The 14,465-nt window shown below is 44.2% G+C and overlaps 1 long non-coding RNA gene across 1 annotated transcript; it reads left to right on the forward strand.

Annotated features, from left to right (window-relative positions):
- Nucleotides 1-9,923: 9,923 nt before the first annotated feature.
- LOC115098352 lies at nt 9,924-14,239 on the forward strand. The gene is made up of 2 exons (XR_003858474.1): nt 9,924-9,977; nt 14,031-14,239. It is a non-coding gene; the product is annotated as an uncharacterized LOC115098352 (long non-coding RNA).
- The last annotated feature ends 226 nt before the right edge of the window (nt 14,240-14,465 follow it).

Here is a 14,465-nt window from a genome sequence, read left to right on the forward strand (position 1 = left end):
TGCTCCTAAGGACCAAAACTCCCTTCCCAGTTCCTTGTTATTTGTTTCTTCCTCTAGGAAGGGTGGCCATCAAACATTCCCTCCCCCCCCACCCCCCCCTCACTGTAGATATAATGAAGGCACCGCTAAGGAGTTTAAGCCTTACATGGAAACACTATTGAACATACAATCCCAGCATGAAGCAAAAGAGAATAACACTACACATTGGCTTCAGATATAGCTGACTGGCTACAGTTAGGAGACCCAAGGGAGGTTTTTAGTTTTTTTTTTCTGCTTAAGTTTTCCCTGTTTTCTTTTGCTATTTTTTTTCCTTGTTTTGGAAAATACTCTAAATTAACTGGCTGACTATAGGGTGGATATGCTCACACTGAAAGTGGTCATTTGGAAATTCCAGGCCTAGATGTTCTGGAAGCCATTTTTCCAGGAAGTCATACAGTTCTTCCTCACTCAGCGATTAAGGTAAACCAATAATCTTTTAATTATTATGCCGGTTGTGATTCTCCTGATCTTCAAGGTGCTCAAGGAGTGTTGCATTTTTACCGGATAAGTCAATTTGGTGCTCTGCCTTGGTCAGCCAGTCTTCCTGTGGAGTTATTCGTTGTTCCGCCAAATGTAAATGTTTCGATCGCCCCTTTAAACTGTCTTTGATATCATCCATGGCAGTCTGAATCTTAATTAGGTGATCATCTAAGGCTGACAAATGCTGTTAGATATTTGGAACAGCGCCTCTTCTGAAATGGCTGCCATCATTTTTTTGCCCTCAGCCGCCGTCGCCATTTTGGGATCACCGTACTTCTTATTTCTCCCACCTCACATCACTCTGCTGCTCATATTCCCATCGCAGCAGCGCTCAGGCAAAACGTTTCAAGGACACCTAACTAAAAGGGTATTCCGCAACTCATAGGGTAAGTGTGGGGCCAGAAAGCACAAAAAAGTAAGGCTTAAATAGGGGAGACGTCCTGGAGCTCTTTCACCCAATCTCCGTTCAGTCACGTGCCATAACTGGAAGTCAAAAACAGTGTTTCTTGTGGGAATTTGTTCTGTGGATAGGGTTTCCAAGCTGCAAGCCTTGTCTTGCCAGGAGCTATTTCTCTGGGTGGCTCCAGGGGGAATACTGCTGCGTACTAGACAGGGAGAGGCAGACTCGTGGGTTACACTAGCTCGTTGTATTAAGGAGGTAGTCACAGCTGCATATGTTGATGCTGGGAAGCCGTTGCCTAGTCAGGTTTGGGCTCATTCCACAAGAGCTTAGGCAGTGTCATGGGCGGAAGTGAGATTTTTGTCTTCCATCGACATTTGCCGAGCTGTGACGTGGTCCTCGTTGCAAACTTTTTCCAGGTATTATCATTTGGATGGCCCAGGAGGATGCAGCCGTTGCACGTGTGGTTTTGGCTGGACCGCGGGCAGCCTCCTGCCCTGTTAGGGAGTAGCTTGAATCCATCTCACTGGTTCTGGGTTCATCTGACTACATGCTAAGACATGAGAAATTACTACTTACCTGATAATTTCCTTTTCTTTAGGTAGTCAGATGATTCCAGCTTCCTGCCCTTGGCTGTCGAATGATTGTGCTATGGTCCTCCTGCATGGCTATGTATTCCAGGGGTTACTAGTAAGTGTTAGTCCAGACCCTAGACTAGAGTTAATACATTCATTGTCTGAGCTCAGTGTTTCCTGTTGGCTGAGTACTGAAATGGTTATCTGTTATTGATCAATTTTTTGCTAGTCTGTCCACATTTTGCTTTTGAATAAAATACTGGCAGGCTGATGTCACTGCAGGGGTGTATATACTGTGATGTCAGTTTGCTCCGTCTCCATCTGCTGGTAGAGGTGCATAACCCACTTGTTCTGAATTCATCTGACTATCCTATAGAAAAGGAAATTATCAGGTAAGTAGTAATTTCTCAATGCTTATGCTTTTTCCTGTTTTCTTCAGATGAATTCTTCCGCTTTTTGAAGGAAGATAGCCTCTTTCATCTCAGCTTTTAACCATACCGGCAATTGTTTGGCCTTCCTTCCACCTTTCTTAATGCATGGAATGCATATGGACTGCGCTTCTAAGATAGTATTTCTGGCCCCACACTTACCCTATGTGTTCTGGAATACCCTTTTAGCCTGTTGTACACTCTTAACCTGTTCTTGACTGTTGTGCAGCCCACAAGTCTACCCCCCCACTCACACACGGTATTAAGGAACTCAAAAACAACAGGATTACAGTTTGCTAGCAAACTGAGAAAAACTCTTTGGGAGCTTGGATTCTATGGAATCAGAACCTCTGCTGAATCTGAATCTAAGTGCAATTTTATTTTATTAACTTGTGCTTTAATGTAACAGAGCTGTTTATTTTCCAGAGTTTGTGCCTTGTTTTGTTTGTAAGGGGCAGAATTAATATTGAAACCTGAAAGTGAGCTATTTTGTTCCCAAGGGTCAATCTGTTTGTAAGGGGCAGAATTAATATTGAAACCTGAAAGTGTGCTAGTTCTAACCAGTTGAGGTGGGGCTAATTGGATGTTTGCTCAGCCATAGTATTTGCTGGCAAACTGAGAAAAACTCTTTGGGAGCTTGGATTCTAAGGAATCAGAACCTCTGCTGAATTGAATCTAAGTGCAATTTTATTTTATTAACTTGTGCTTTAATGTAACAGAGCTGTTTATTTGCCAAAGTTTGTGCTTTGTTTTGTTTGTAAGGGGCAGAATTAATATTGAATTAATATTGAAACCTGAAAGTGAGCTATTTTGTCCCAGGGGTCAATCTGATACTTTGGGCTGTGCTTAACCAGGAGACAGGAAGCGCTAAAGCTTCTTGTGTCCAGCAAAGTAAAATGTTTTAACTTAGTAAGGCAGTCAGGGGGAGGGTTGGGTTTTGGGTTAAAATCACAAAGTCTGGCTTGATGACACCGTCACTTAGGCTATAATTTAAATTTAATTCAGTTGCCCTTACTTTTTGCGGTAATTGAAGTCTCCCATTATTACTGCACTACCAATTTGGTTAGCTTCCCTAATTTCTCTTAGTATTTCACTGTCCGTCTCACCATCTTGACCAGGTGGATGGTAGTATACTCCTATCACTATAGTCTTCCCCGACACACAAGGGATTTCTACCCATAAAGATTCAATTTTGCATTTAGTCTCATGCAGGATGTTTATCTTGTTGGACTCTATGCCATCCCGGACATAAAGCGCCACACCTCCTCCCGGGTGCTCCTCTCTGTCATTGCGATATAATTTGTACCCCATTATTGCACTGTCCCATTGGTTATCCTCCTTCCACCATGTCTCTGAGATGCCAATTAAGTCAACATTTCAAAGTTTGTTGTTTGTTTGTATTTTCATTCTGCTTTTTAATTGATAGGGATAAGTTAGAATTTTTTAGCTCAGGTGAGTTTTTAGTTACAGGCACTTGGGCTACTGTTCTTATTATTGGAACCTCACTGTCGGGATGCCCTAATTCTAATGCATCATTAGTATCCTTTGAAGATACCTCTCTTCGAACCATGCGCTGCTGAGCGACTGTCGGCTTTCCCCTTTGTTCTAATTTAAAAGCTGCTCTATCTCCTTTTTAAAGGTTAGCGCCAGCAGTCTGATTCCATCCTGGTTAAGGTGGAGCCCATCCCTTCGGAAGAGACTCCCCCTTCCCCAAAAGATTTCCCAGTTTCTAACAAAACTGAATCCCTCTTCCTTGCACCATCGTCTCATCCACGCATTGACACTCTGGAGCTCTGCCTGCCTCTGGTGACCTGCACATGGAACAGGGAGCATTTCAGAGAATGCTAGTCTGGAGGTTCTGGATTTGTTTTTTAAATTTGCTTAAAGAACTTCCTCCCACAGTTTCCTATGTCAGTGGTGCCTACATGTATCATGCCAGCTGGCTCTTTCCCAGCACTATCTAAAATCCTATCTAGGTGACGCGTGAGGTCCACCACCTTTACACCTGGCAGGCATGTTACCAGGCGATCCTCATGTCCACCAGCCACCTGGCTCTCTACATTTCTAATAATCGAATCACCAACTATGATGGCTGACCTAACCCTTCCCTCCTGGGCATGATGCTCTCTGACCACCCCTCTCCCACTCACTCCTAGCTCATCCTTTGATTTATAGGCAAGAGACACTTTCACCTTAAAAATCAATCAGCACAGGATGGCCCCAGCCCTTATTAAGAGTTTAATTATCCCATTGCAGGTCACTACCAGACTAATAATGAATATACCAATAAATTTAAAGGACTCTTATTTGGACATTCCTACCCCCTTAGCAACCTAAACTTAACTAAGAACTCAACAAAATTAAGATCAAAGCAGCAATCCAGCAACAAGAGAGGGGCCTTCCCATCTTCTGCATCAAGTGTCACATGTATGATTTCTTTTCACATTGGTGAGAGGTTGTATGTGTGTGCCCGGTGCAAAGAGCTCCTGGATTTCAGAGTCCGATCTCTGGAGGCTAGAGTGAAGACCTGGAAGATCTGAGGCAGACAGAAAGGTATATAGATGAGACCTTCAGGGACCTAATAACAAAGTTCCAACTCCAGTCTGGCAGCCTTGGTGCTGCATTGGAGGAGGAAGGTCTCCTGGTCAGAGAGCATCATCCTGATGCTGCAGGAAACTACAGACCGGTTAGCCTGACTTCAGTGCCAGGAAAAATAGTGGAACGTGTTCTAAACATCAAAATCACAGAACATATAGAAAGACATGGTTTAATGGAACAAAGTTAGCATGGTTTTACCCAAGGCAAGTCTTGCCTCACAAATTTGTTTAACTTTTTTGAAGGAGTTAATAAACATGTGGATAAAGGTGAACCGGTAGACGAGGTATACTTGGATTTTCAGAAGGCATTTGACAAAGTTCCTTATGAGGGGCTTCTAGGAAAAGTAAAAAGTCATGGGATAGGTGGCGATGTCCTTTCGTGGATTGCAAACTGGCTAAAAGACAGGAAAGAGAGAGTAGGATTAAATGGACAATTTTCTCAGTGGAAGGGAGTGGGCAGTGGAGTGCCTCAGGGATCTGTATTGGGACCCTTACTTTTCAATATATTTATAAATGATCTGGAAAGAAATACGACGAGTGAGATAATCAAATTTGCAGATGATACAAAATTGTTCAGAGTAGTTAAATCACAAGCAGATTGTGATAAATTGCAGGAAGACCTTGTGAGACTGGCACATTGGGTATCAAAATGCAGATGAGATTTAATGTGGATAAGTGCAAGGTGATACATATAGGGAAAAATAATCCATGCTATAGTTACCAATGTTAGGTTCCATATTAGGTGCTACAAACCAAGAAAGAGATTTATTTATTTATTTAACATTTTTCTATACCGAACTTCATGACAAGCTTCATATCAGGCCGGTTTACATCGAACTTAGGGGTTAACTGAACAAAACCATATAACAGGAAGGCCGAAGCGCAGATACAAATAACAGGGAGAATGAACTTGGGGGCTAGAGTAGCCAGGAAATAAAGGACAGAAAAAAACTGGAGAATGAGAACTTATGAATATACAGTGGCTGGGTTGGTCATTTAGTCTATTGGGCTAAATCTAGGAGATCTAGGCGTCATAGTTGATAACACATTGAAATCGTCGGTTCAGTGTGCTGCAGCAGTCAAAAAAGCAAACAGAATGTTGGGAATTATTAGAAAGGGAATGGTAAATATAATGGAAAATGTCATAATGCCTCTGTATCGCTCCATGGTGAGACTGCACCTTGAATACTGTGTACAATTCTGGTCGCCACATCTAAAAAAAGATATAATTGCGATGGCGAAGGTACAGAGAAGGGCTACCAAAATGAGAAGGGGAGTGGAACAGCTCCCCTATGAGGAAAGACTAAAGAGGTTAGGACTTTTCAGCTTGGAGAAGAGATAGCTGAGGGGGGATATGATAGAGGTGTTTAAAATCATGAGAGGTCTAGAACGGGTAGATGTGAATCAGTTATTTACTCTTTCAGATAATAGAAAGACTAGGGAGCACTCCATGAAGTTAGCATGTGGCACATTTAAAACTAATCAGGGAAAGTTCTTTTTTACTCAACGCACAATTAAACTCTGGAATTTGTTGCCAGAGGATGTGGTTCGTGCAGTTAGTATAGCTGTGTTTAAAAAAGGATTGGATAAATTCTTGGAAGAGAGGTCCGTTGCCTGCTATTAATTAAGTTGACTTAGAAAATAGCCACTGCTATTACTAGCAATGGTAACATGGAATAGACTTAGTTTTTGGGTACTTGCCAGGTTCTTATGGCCTGGATTGGCCACTGTTGGAAACAGGATGCTGGGCTTGATGGATCCTTGGTCTGACCCAGTATGGCATGTTCTTATGTTCTTAAGTGTTCCTGTAGCAAGGACCTGCTTTCCAGGTGATTGCATTGTCCTCTTGCACCAAGGCTGTGTCTCCCAGGGCTACTGCCCAGGAGGGATGGGTTAGGTCAGCCATCATAGTTGGTGATTTGATTATTAGAAATGTAGAGAACGACTGATCCAAGATGGCGTCGTAAGGAGAAGACACGTTGAGAGTAGCTCCTCGAATTAAATCAATTTTTCATTCCTGAAATAGAATGCCTCACACAAAGAGAAAGGGGAAGGTAAGGCTGGAACCCGCAGCCACTGCCTTACCAGGTCCTCTTCAACCGAGAATCGAGGGCTTCTTCAATGTGGTATCTACTTCGACCCCAGAGAGGAGGTCTGCGGAGGCAACGGGTGGGGAGCACACCCAGATGCCATTGGACATATCGACATCATATAGTCCTGGGGCGCCCGATATTCCCTCTCCCCCTACCCACGGAGTGAGCTCGGAACAGGCTTGGACCCTGCGGCCGAAGGGACTGGCAGGAGGGCAGGCGGTAGCGGCTGCTTCCGGGTCAGGAGCCGTTGGAGCAGTGGTGTGGCGTGGACACTTGAGGAGAGCGGAGTGAACAGCGGGGATCCGCCGTGCAGAGTTTGGTGGACGAGAGGCACCGCTATGACGGCCATCGGTGGGGGAGAGGAACCGGTGGAATGAAATTTTGAGAATTTTGGATGTCTGCCGCAGTCAGGAGGTAAGCCCAGATCTCAGCTTCAAATTATCAAGACCACAAGTAATCACGTTAGATTTAGTATGGAATGCCCTAGTTGCCTTGGAGAAGGCAATTTCAACTTTGACTTTGGCTGTAACAAACTTACAACAAAAAGATAGTGACATCAAACCTGTTTTGGATTCCCAAGAGAAAAAAAATTAAAGAAATTGATTAAATGCAATCCAAACCCAAGAAGTTGAAGCAAAATTAATACAAAGTGAGGCAACTATTTTAAGAAAATTGGAATATCTGGAAAATTCTCAAAGATATTTAAATCTTAGGATATTAAATTTTCCTTCTATAAAATTTGTATCATTATGAGATCAGTTTAAAAAATATTTGATGGATTTTCTTTTATTTTCAAGTGAAGCTATACCACCTATTTCAAGCATTTACTTTATATCTAGAACAACTGAATTACCACAGCAGGAACAAAATGCCTTCATAAATATAGGGGCTGATTTAACTGGATTTCTTGAATCTTCTACAGCGGAACATTTAGAGTTTCGGTGAACTGTATTGTGTACTTTTGTTTTTCCAGGGGATCGAGATTCAGTTTTAAAATGTTTTCTTCGCAACAGGGAAAAACTTTTCTTTGCTGAAAAAATTAGAATTTATCTGGATCTCTCAAGAAGTACGCAACTTCGCAGAAAATAAATGTTACAGATGTGCCAAGAAGCAAGGCAACTGGGAGCTAAAATTACAATTAGATACCCTTGTAAATGCTTGATGTATATTAATGATAATAGATACGTGTATTATGATCCTTTACATTTACGTTCCTTTTTGGATAATTTTGGAACTGAGAGAGCTGAACCTTAGAGAGTATGGGCATTAAGAATATATGTACCTCTCCTTAATGTTTCTTTATAATTTTGAATTTAGTGACATATGCTCTCTTATGACATCTTGGATCACTTATATTCCTTAATTATTCTACCTATATAGTTACAGGAGTGTGTTTTGATATCCCTCCAGGCTATGATGTTTAAGAATGTTACATGTTTTCCTTGAAAGTCAGGATGGATAAAATATGGTGTAAAAATATGATGTATAAAAAATTTTGAAACTCTATGTTAATTATTGAAAAATTTAATAAACAGTAAATAAAAAAAAAAAAGAAATGTAGAGAGCCAGGAGGCTGGTGGAAGGGAGGATCGCCTGGTAACATGCCTGCCAAGTGTAAAGGTGGTGGACCTCAAGCGTTACCTAGATAGGATTTTAGATAGTGATGGGAAGGAGCTGGCTGTCATGGTACATGATGGGCACACACTGTAAGCTATTACCTAAGGGGTTGATTAAAAAAAACACGTGCGGGTATCCATGTGCACGCATATGGACGCGGCTATTTTATAACACTCATGCTTCGGTGTGCGCGTTAAAAAATACGATATCTGCGTATACATGCACGTGTTGATTTTATAATCAGCATGTGCATGTGTGGGTGGATGTCTGTCACACGCACAATGGGGGCGGGGGGGGGGGGGGGATCTTAAAAAATACACTCTGCGACTCAGGTAGGCCTTTCCCAGTTCCAATTAAGGAGGAGATTGGGAGGGAACTTTCCTAATCCTAACCCTATCCTTCCTCCCTCTTCCCCGCTCCTCCCCGACCCCTAAACTATCCCTACCTAACCCCTTTTTTTTTCATACTTTCTTCTGTCCTGGCCCATTCCCTTTGCTCTGCCCCTCCCTTGCCAGATCCCGTGTCCCCGGTCTGCCCTTTGGAGAGGCCCGGCACGTCGATGCATAACGGGGGTTACGTGCATGGCTGGGCCCTTCTGAAAATGCATACTGTGCATGCAAGGCCCAGCCACGCACATAACCCCCTTATTTTCGTTCATGTCCCTTTTAAAATTGGACCATTAGAACATAAGAAGTTGCCATACTGGGTCAGACCGAGGGTCCATCAAGCCCAGCATCCTGTTTCCAACAGTGGCCAATCCAGGTTACAAGTACCTGGCAAGTACCCAAACATTAAATACCGGTAGATCCCATGCTACAAATGCCAGTAATAGCAGTCGCTATTCCCTAAGTCAACTTGATTAATAGCAATTTATGGACAGCTCCAGGAACTTATCCATACCTTTCTTAAACCCAGCTACACTAACTGTCCTCTGGCAACAAATTCCATAGCTTAATTGTGTGTTGAGTGAAAAAGAATTTTCTCCAATTTGTTTTAAATGTGCTAATTGTTAACAGCATGATGTGCCCACTAGTCCATCTGTGTTTTCTGAAAGAGTAAATAACTGATTCACAATTACCCATTTTAGTCTTGTCTTATGATTTTATAGACCTCTATCATATCCCCCCTTAGCCGTCTCTTCTCTAAGCTTAACAGCTCTACTCTCTTTAGCTTTTCCTCATAGGGAAGCCGTTCCATCCTCTTTATTATTTTGGTTGTCCTTCTCTGTATCTTCTCCAGTGCACTTATATCTTTTTTGAGATGTGGCAACCAGAATTGCACACAGTACTTTAGGTGCAGTCTCATCATGGAGCGATAAAGAGCATTATGACATTCTTAGTTTTATTCACCATTCTCTTCCTAGTAATTCCTAACATTCTGTTTGCTTTTTTGAATGCTGCAGCACACTGAGCCGACGATTTCAATGTATTATCCAGTATAACGCCGATATCTTTTTCTTTGGTGGTAACTCCTAATATGGTACCTTACATTGTGTAGCTACAGCATGAGTTACTTTTCCCTATATGCATCACCTTGCACTTGTCCACATTAAATTTCATCTGCCATTTGGACACCCAATCTTCCAGTCTCACAAGGCCCTCCTGTAATTTATCACAATCTGCATGTGATTTAACTACTCTGAATAATTTTGTGTCATTTGGAAATCTGATCACCTCACTCGTATTCCTTTCCAGATCATTTATAAATATATTGAAAAGCACCAGTCGAAGAACAGATCCCTGAGGGAGGTACTGTTTATCTTTTCCACTGAGAAAATTAAACCTACCTTTTGGCTTGCTTTTTTTTATAACAAACACACAAACTCTAAGATATTTCCTACCTTTGGCTTGCTTTCTATAACAAACACACACACTAAAGAATATATCCCAATAGTTTACCTCTCCCCAAAACATTTTAAATTCTAAAATTTCCCAAAGCAATACTTATCAATCCTCTTCAGCCACCAGCAAGATGATCTTCTCCTCTCAGTACTCCCAATGGATTGAGGGGTACTTCATAATTTCCCGCTATTCTTGAAATATTGAGATGTATCAAATATTGAGATGTATCAAATATTTGAGTATCCCTAAATTATCCACAATATGCCTCAATTTTCCACCAACAATCTGAGAAATTCAAGTATTCTCGTCATCCCTGAAATACTCCACATCCCTGAAATACTCCACATCCCTGAAATACTCCACATTCCCAAATATTCCTTATCTCCAAATTCCCAAATTTCTAAAAAGAATTTTTCCAGTGAATTTCTAAAAAATGTATTCCAATGAATTTATTCTCCAAATAGCCTGAAATGTATGTCAGTTTTCCTCAGTTATTATTCCTAAATATTTTTATTTATTTATATTTCATTTTTCAGGCACTTTCAAAACAGATTACACTCAGTTACGCTAGAAATTTCCCTGAACCCAGAGGGCTTCCTGTTGCGCTGAAGGTGGACCCTTGGCCTAGTGCAGGGTTGGTACGGCCCTCTGGTCGGAGCCAGAGAGCGCCTGCCACCAGGAGGCGGAGCACACAAGGAGACAGAGGCTAACTGGAGGTTCACCAATAGCAATCCAGGGTTCCCTCAGGTTGAGCCCTTGGTTACCCGGACCGCCTGGACAGGTGGGCCTCAGGGGTTCTCCCAGAGAGGGTAACGAAGAGGTGTGCCCACCAAGAGTAAGGATGCACAGTCCTATGCCAAGAAGACTAGCTGACCCAGCCTGGAAGCCCCGGAGACCTCAGGGAGAGAACAGTTCAGAAGGGTCCTCTGGGTATGAAAGGCAATGCCTGTGGGTTCAGCAAGACGCAAGCCTCAGGACCAGACAGGCTGGTCCGATGGTTGCTGGAGAGTGGAAGAGAGTGTCCGAGTGGATAGCGAGGGTCAGAGCCAGAGTATCAGTTCAGGGATGGTCAGCTGAAGCAAGGGTCAATGCCAAAGGTCAGTCTGAGCATAGTCAAGGCAAAGCAGTAGTCAGTTCCAGGGGCAGCAGACAGAAGGATGGTCAGGCCAGGCAGAGGTTGGTTCCAGGCAGCGGTCAAGAGAATGGTCAAGCAGGCAGAGGTCAGGAGCAAGAGATCAGTCCGGAAGGTCCTATGAGTAGAGACCACAGGGAGGACCACAAGGAGCAGGAACACACGGAGGATGCTGTGGAACAAGAAAACACTGGAACAAGGAACACTGGAGAGGCAAACTATTAAACACAAGATGTCAACCCGATAGCCAAGGCAAGGTTCTGCAGGAAGAGCCTCGCCTTATATACCTGGGCTATGTGATGTCATCTTCCAGCACAACGGACCGAGTTCCCGAGCTGGGTCCTTTAAAGGAACTGTGGTCCACGCGCGCGCCTAGGGATGGGGCTGATGCCATAGAGGACGCCGAGCCCCGGTGTGAGGAGCGTAAGGAATCGGAAGGCCCTGATGTGCCTGGGGGATGCCTGGGGAGCGTTGCGGGTGATGGGAGCTGGCTGCGGCGGCAAGGCCGGAGTTCGTGGAGGGCAGCGCGAGGTGAGCAGGCCCAGTCGCGACACCCATGTGGCCAGGACGCGCAACAGAACCCCCCCTTCTAGGCCTCCCCCTTACCGGTTTAGGTTTTTCTGGGTGCAGCCGATGGAATTCTCTTAGCAGAGCTTTGTCTAGGATATGTCAGAGGGCTTCCACGAATTCTCCTCTGCCCCGAAGCCTTCCCAGGCTAGAGGTTTCCCATCTGCCCAGACGATGACGGACGTCAAGGACCTCCATCACCTGCATGGTGGCGTCTGGTTCCATCGGTATTTCGGGTGTTGCTGGAGGTTTTCTTGGAGGGCCAGGAGAGCACGAGAGGCTTGAGGAGAGACACATGAAATGTTGTTGTGGTTTCCATGGAAGTGGTAGTTGTAATTGGTAGGTCACCGCTCCTACCCGTCAAATGATGGGAAATGGTCCCAAGTATCTGGAGGCTAACCATTGGGACGCAGTGCAAACAAAGGTGTTTGGTGCTGAGCCAAACTCTCTGTCCGGGTAACAAGGTGGGTGCGGTCTGTCGATGGGCGTCGGTGACCCGCTTGGCTTGGTCAGCTGCTTGGGAGAGTCGTTCTTTTACTTGGTTCCACAGTCGTTGAATCGTCTGAGCTGTATATTGGGCCGCAGGTTGAAGGTACATTATTGTGGAACTGGCAGAGGGCAAGCGTGGCTGGCGACTGAAGCCTAAGGTGAGTGGAGAGACATCTGTGGCAGAGGCAATGTGTGTATTATGGGACAGTTCTGCCCATGGCAGGAGGTCGGCCCAGTCATTTTATTGGTCATTGACATAGAAACGGAGAAAGGTTTTAAGGACTGATTGGTTTCTTTCGTCCTGGCCGTGTCGCCTGCGGGTGATTATGCCGAGGTTAGACTTAGCGTGATGTTGAACTTCTTACAGAGGTATATCCAGTACTTAGCGGCAAATTGAGGACCACTTAGGTGGGCCTCGGGGTTTTCCCAGAGAAGTAGCGAAGAGGTGTGCTGGATCCAGGCTGGAAACCTCAGAGTCCTCAGGGAGAGAACAGTTCAGAAGGGTCCTCTGGGTGTGACTGGCAATGCCGTGGGTCCAGCAAGAAGCAAGCCACAGGTGGATCCCAGGCGGGCTAGTCCGATGGTCGCTGTAGAGTGGAAGAGAGTGTCCGAGTGGATAGCGAGGGTCAGAGCCAGAGTATCAGTTCAGGGATGGTCAGCCGAAGCAAGGGTCAATGCCAAAGGTCAGTCCAAGCATAATCAAGGCAAAGCAGTAGTCAGTTCCAGTGAAGCAGACAGAAGGATGGTCAGGCAGGCAGAGGTCGGTTCCAGGCGGCGGTCAAGAGGATGGTCAAGCAGGCAGAGGTCAGTACTAAAAGATCAGTCCAGAAGGTACTACCTGAGTAGAAACACAGGGAGGACCACAAGGAGCAGGAACACACGGAGTCGCTGGAACAAGGAGATGCTGGAACAAGGAGTCGCTGGAACAAGGAGACACTGGAACAAGGAGACGCTGGAACAAGGAGACGCTGGAACAAGAAGACACTGGAACAAGGAGACACTGGAACAAGGAAAGCTGGAGAGGCAAACTAATACACACACGATGTCAACCCGATTGCCAAGGCGAGGTTCTGCGGGAAGAGCCTTGCCTTATATACCTGGGCTATGTGATGTCATCTCCCGGCACCATGGACCAAATTCCAGCACTGAGCCCTTTAAAAGGAACCGCGGTCTTTGATGCAGTCTTCTCTGTATCCGAGTTTCATTTATACATCTTCATCCCATCTACATACATTTTCTGCCAAATTTTAAATCCCCTGTGCTCGTAAAAAACTGGGGTTATGTGTGTGGCTGGTCCTTGCGCGCATCTTTAAAGGGGCCCAGCCACACCCGTAACCTTACACGCCAAAGTGCCAGGCCCAGATAGAGGGGCAGTCCGGGGGGCGGGGAGGGGCAGGGCTGGAGATGCTGTTGAGGAACAAAAGGTAAATTTCAAAAAACGGGGTTAGCTAGAATAGGGATAGAGAGCGGTCTGGAAGGGAACTGTGGAAAGCTGGGATGCATCGCCACATAAATTTTGCATAATTCTACCCCCCCCTTGCACACGCGGATTACAAGGCCTGCTGATTTTATAACATATATGCGCCGGCGCGTGCATGTTATAAAATTGGCGCGTTCGTGTGTGTGGGCAGGGAAGCGCGTGCACATATATTAAAATCTACCACTTTATGTATTACCTTAAACTGCATTTCTTGAAGTTTAGCAACTATAGTAGTAGAGAATGTAAAATCAAAGGAAATTAAAATTGATTCCTCTGTAACTTGTTTCCCCAGGGATGATGTCCAAGATTGAGCGAGAGGTGCGAGCATCCCTAAGTTTTCTTTGTTAAATCTTAATTTATACCAAAGGACAAAGTATTGTTACCTGGCTTTAATTTATTTTATTATCTTTTGTATGTAATGCCTGGTCTGTAAATACATGAAGAAGTATCTGCTCGAAAGAAAAAGTTTTGATTTCTTGCAATAAAAGTTTCTACTGTGTCCAAACCTTGTTGTTTCCAATTTTTGAACAATGGATTTTCTAGACCAGGTGGGAATTTAGGATTCCCAACTAGTTCAAGCAATTCAGTTGCATACGGGTTTATTTTCCACTCTTTACAAAAAAAAAACTGCCAGTATAGTAATAACTGTCTAATTAATATATGCGACCACAAATTTTGTGGAAGAAATTGATCTTTAGTGTGAAGTGCATTTATCTCTGCGTTTTGC

The sequence above is a fragment of the Rhinatrema bivittatum genome, chromosome 8 (genome assembly GCF_901001135.1).
Source record: "Rhinatrema bivittatum chromosome 8, aRhiBiv1.1, whole genome shotgun sequence".
In the NCBI taxonomy this organism is placed as follows: domain Eukaryota; kingdom Metazoa; phylum Chordata; class Amphibia; order Gymnophiona; family Rhinatrematidae; genus Rhinatrema; species Rhinatrema bivittatum.